The sequence below is a fragment of the Cyanistes caeruleus genome, unplaced genomic scaffold, assembly GCF_971803275.1.
Source record: "Cyanistes caeruleus unplaced genomic scaffold, bCyaCae1.hap1.1 HAP1_SCAFFOLD_228, whole genome shotgun sequence".
NCBI classification, from domain to species: Eukaryota; Metazoa; Chordata; class Aves; order Passeriformes; family Paridae; genus Cyanistes; species Cyanistes caeruleus.
In genome coordinates, this window is record NW_028256011.1 from 45,001 (window position 1) to 50,000 (window position 5,000).

Consider the following 5,000-nt stretch of genomic DNA (forward strand, 5'->3'; position numbering starts at 1 on the left):
CCCGTCGCGTTCGGGTGTCCGCACGCGGGCGGGGCCGGCCACCGCGGCCGGCCGCCGCCCCTGAAACAAATTCCGCCCGCAAAAGCGCGGGTCCCCGGCTTAAGGCCGAGGAAGGGGGAACGAGGGCCACAACAACTCGGGGCGGGGGACACAACCCGGTCTTCGGGGACGGGCCGGGGGTGGGGTGGTAAAGCCTCGAACGAAGCTCGAGCAACGGTTAGACAGAGGCGCCCCCGGCCGACGTCTGCCCCCGGCTGCCGGGCCCACACCGTGGCCCACCGAGACCGCCAGCCGAAAAACAAAAAAAAAAAACTGCACCCCGCCGAGGGGGGCCCCCCGGCTTAAGGCCGAGCACATAAGGGACGAGGCGCCGCCGCCTCGCCCGCCAGCCACCGGCATTCGCTTCCCCGCCCCAGGGCTGGGGCGGGGGGGAGGGAGGCGGGACTGGACCGGAATCGGCAGCAGCACGACCAGAGCGGGGGGGACCCGCCTGCGGCTTCTCTGCCTCCTCCACGCCCTTCCCTTCTCGCCTCGGCCGCCCGCGCGGCAACACTCTCTCTGGGCAAGCAGCACACGCTTCCTCGGCATCACGACAAGCTGGCCCCCCCCACCATCGGCACGATGGGTAGCACGGGGGAAGCGGGACGAGCCCCGCGACTCGGTCCCGCCGAGGCGGCAACACACTCCCTTCTCTCTCTGGGCAAGCAGCGGCAACGACGCCTCCTCGGCCTGGCAAAACAAAGCTGCCCCACCGGCACGATGGGTAGCACGGGAAGCGGGACGAGCCCCGCGACTCGGTCCCGCCGAGGCGGCAACACACTCCCTTCTCTCTCTGGGCAAGCAGCGGCAACGACGCCTCCTCGGCCTGGCAAACAAAGCTGCCCCACCGGCACGATGGGTAGCACGGGAAGCGGGACGAGCCCCGCGACTCGGTCCCGCCGAGGCGGCACACTCTCGGTTTCTCTCTCGGGCCTCCCTTGCCGGCGGCTCTCCCCTTCGTTTCTCTCTGAGCTCAGCGCCGGCGACCGGCCGGGCGGCCGGCCCGTAGCTTCGCCTCCGGAGGACACAGGCACGGTAGCAGCCTGGGGGAGACGACCCGTTACCTCGCTCCCATAATACGGAGATACGTGTCCGAGGCCGCCGATGCCTGCAAGTGACCGTAGCGTACGTGACCGGGGCAAAGCGGCGGCGCTAGCCGCCTCCTAGCATGACGTAACTGGAGGCAGCTGAAAACAGCGACCCCTTGGTGAACTTCCAGAGCCGGCGCGGACACCAGGTCTACCTCGACCGCGGACACCACGTCTACCCCGACCGCGGACAGCAGGTCTACCCCGGCCTGGGACAACACGTCTACCCCGACCGCGGACAGCAGGTCTACCCCGACCGGGGGACAACACGTCTACCCCGACCGCGGACAGCAGGTCTACCCCGACGGGGGGACACCACGTCTACCCCGACCGCGGACAGCAGGTCTACCCCGGCCTGGGACAACACGTCTACCCCGACCGCGGACAGCAGGTCTACCCCGACCGGGGGGACAACACGTCTACCCCGACCGCGGACAGCAGGTCTACCCCGGCCTGGGACAACACGTCTACCCCGACCGCGGACAGCAGGTCTACCCCGACCGGGGGACACCACGTCTACCCCGACCGCGGACAGCAGGTCTACCCCGACCGGGGGACACCACGTCTACCCCGACCGCGGACAGCAGGTCTACCCCGACCGGGGGACACCACGTCTACCCCGACCGCGGACAGCAGGTCTACCCCGGCCTGGGACAACACGTCTACCCCGACCGCGGACAGCAGGTCTACCCCGGCCTGGGACAACACGTCTACCCCGACCGCGGACAGCAGGTCTACCCCGACCGGGGGACACCACGTCTACCCCGACCTGGGACAGCAGGTCTACCCCGGCCTGGGACAACACGTCTACCCCGACCTGGGACAGCAGGTCTACCCCGACCGCGGGACACCAGGTCTACCCCGACCGCGGACAGGAGGTCTACCCCGGCCTGGGACAACACGTCTACCCCGACCTGGGACAGCAGGGCTGCCCCGACCACGGGCAGCAGGTCTTCCCCGTCCGGGAGACAAGGGTACCCCGCTGAAATTTGCCTCGTGTCCCGCCACCGGGCCAGGCCTGTCAGGCGGCCCCGGCCCTGGGTGGACCCAACCTCCCGGGGCCGCCCGCCACCGGGGTAGTCCTGTCGGCCGCCTCCGCGCCGGCCGCCCCCTGCGGCTTCTGACGCCGTGCCCGGCGGCGGCGGTGGCGGCGGCGGCGGCGGCCTGCCCCGGAGGCGGGAGACCGACCTGTGCGCCCCTCGGCCGTCGGGTAGCTTCGGCGGCCCCGTCCCTCCCGATATTGCCGCTCCCTAGACCGAGGCGTATTTTTGACCGTTGCTTTATTTTGCTTTTTTTCACGCACGCAGGCACGCAGGCACACGCCCTCACCCACGGCCACACGCGCACCCACCCCTTCCCTTCTTCTTTCGTCTTTTTCCCGAAAGGACGGCTCTCGCGTCGGGGCGGAACACCAACGCTTCGCCGGGATCCGAAATTCTCGGCCCATCCCATTTCCGTTCCTGCGTGCGCGGCCGGACGCCTCCCAGCCGAGCCGACGGGCGGCTCGCGGCCCGCGCCCGGCCTGCCGACGCGCTCGACCGGCCGCGGGGCGTCCCCGCCACGCCTGCGGGGAGCAGAAGCGGCACCGGCCAGCCGGCGGGACCTGGGGGCGGACAGCGGGGGAAAGGAAGCGGGCGGGAGGGTGCGGTGGGACGCGGCGGGAAGAAAGACGCCGGCCCCCGGCGTGACTCGACTCGAATCGCCGGCAGAAGCGGCGAGCGGGCGGGCGGGCGGCCGGCTCTTCGGCGGTCCGCGGAGGTCTTTGGCCCCGGGCCCGCCTCCGGGGGCTCGCCGCCGAGGCGTGCGGGGCCCGGCACGGAACCGCCGCTCCCGCGGCGGCGCCTTTCCGGGCTTTTCCCCGCCCCCTGCTGGGCGGGCGATGCCGGCCCGGCGGCCCCGCCCTCCGACGTCACCCTGCCTCGGCACCTCCTTCCGGGCTTGCCCCGCCCGCCCCCCTGCTGGGCGACGGTTCGGGCCGCCGCCGTCGGCCCCTCCCCGCCCACGCCCCGGGCGGCTCCTCCTCAAGCGGCCGGCCGCTCGGCACCGCGACAACGCCTGCGGGGGCTGAGGAGCGGGCCGACGGGGCCGCCGGCGGCCTGAGCCTCGGCGCCCTCCCTTTCCGAGGAAGCTTTCTCGCCGGCGCTCTCTCGGAGGCTTTCGCGCCCACGGCGGCTTCCTTCCCGCTCGGCCCCCGGCCGGCCCCGCCGAAACCTGCAGGCGGACGGCGGCCCCGCCGATCGAGCCAGGCGGGCAGAAACCGAGGCGGCGGCGGGGCCGCCGTCTGCTCGCGCCCGGACGGGGGAGGGAGCGCCGCCGGCTTCTGAGGGCTCCCTCCTTTCCTCTCGGGGAGACACGAAGGCGGCGACGCGCTCAGGCCGAGAGGGGCGGGCCGCTCGACGCGTCCCGCGGCGGCCCGCCGGCCGACAGCGGCTCTCCCCCGGCGGCCGGCCGACGGCAGGTCTACCCCGGCGGCCGGCCGACGGCAGGTCTACCCCGGCGGCCGGCCGACGGCAGGTCTACCCCGGCGGCCGGCCGACGGCAGGTCTACCCCGGGTGCCGGACGACAGAAGGTCTACCCCGGCGGCCGACCGACGGCAGGTCTACCCCGCGGCCGGCCGACAGCAGGTCTACCCGGGCGGCCGGCCGACAGCAGGTCTACCCCGGGTGCCGGCAGACAGCAGGTCTACCCCGGCCGCCGGCCGACAGCAGGTCTACCCCGCGGCCGGCCGACAGCAGGTCTACCCCGCGGCCGGCCGACAGCAGGTCTACCCGGCTGCCGGCCGACAGCAGGTCTACCCAGGGTGCCGGCCGACAGCAGGTCTACCCCGCGGCCGGCCGACAGCAGGTCTACCCCGCGGCCGGCCGACAGCAGGTCTACCCCGGGTGCCGGCCGACAGCAGGTCTACCCCGCGGCCGGCCGACAGCAGGTCTACCCGGCTGCCGGCCGACAGCAGGTCTACCCCGCGGCCGGCCGACAGCAGGTCTACCCCGCGGCCGGCCGACAGCAGGTCTACCCGGGTGCCGGACGACAGCAGGTCTACCCCGCGGCCGGCCGACAGCAGGTCTACCCGGGTGCCGGCCGACAGCAGGTCTACCCCGCGGCCGGCCGACAGAAGGTCTACCCCGGCGGCCAACCGACAGCAGGTCTACCCAGGGTGCCGGCCGACAGCAGGTCTACCCCGGCGGCCGGCCGACAGCAGGTCTACCCCGCGGCCGGCCGACAGCAGGTCTACCCCGGCGGCCGGCCGACAGCAGGTCTACCCCGCGGCCGGCCGACAGCTGGTCTACCCAGGGTGCCGGCCGACAGCAGGTCTACCCCGCGGCCGGCCGACAGCAGGTCTACCCCGCGGCCGGCCGACAGCAGGTCTACCCCGCGGCCGGCCGACAGCAGGTCTACCCAGGGTGCCGGCCGACAGCAGGTCTACCCCGCGGCGGCCGGCCGACAGCAGGTCTACCCAGCGGCGGCCGGCCGACCGCAGGTCTACCCAGCGGCCGCCGGACGACAGCAGGTCTACCCCGCGGCCGGCCGACAGAAGGTCTACCCCGCGGCCGGCCGACAGCAGGTCTACCCCGGCCGCCGGCCGACAGCAGGTCTACCCCGCGGCCGGCCGACAGCTGGTCTACCCAGGGTGCCGGCCGACAGCAGGTCTACCCCGCGGCCGGCCGACAGCAGGTCTACCCGGGTGCCGGCCGACAGCAGGTCTACCCCGCGGCCGGCCGACAGCAGGTCTACCCAGGGTGCCGGCCGACAGCAGGTCTACCCCGCGGCGGCCGGCCGACAGCAGGTCTACCCCAGCGGCCGCCGGACGACAGCAGGTCTACCCCGCGGCCGGCAGACAGCAGGTCTACCCCGCGGCCGGCCGACAGCAGGTC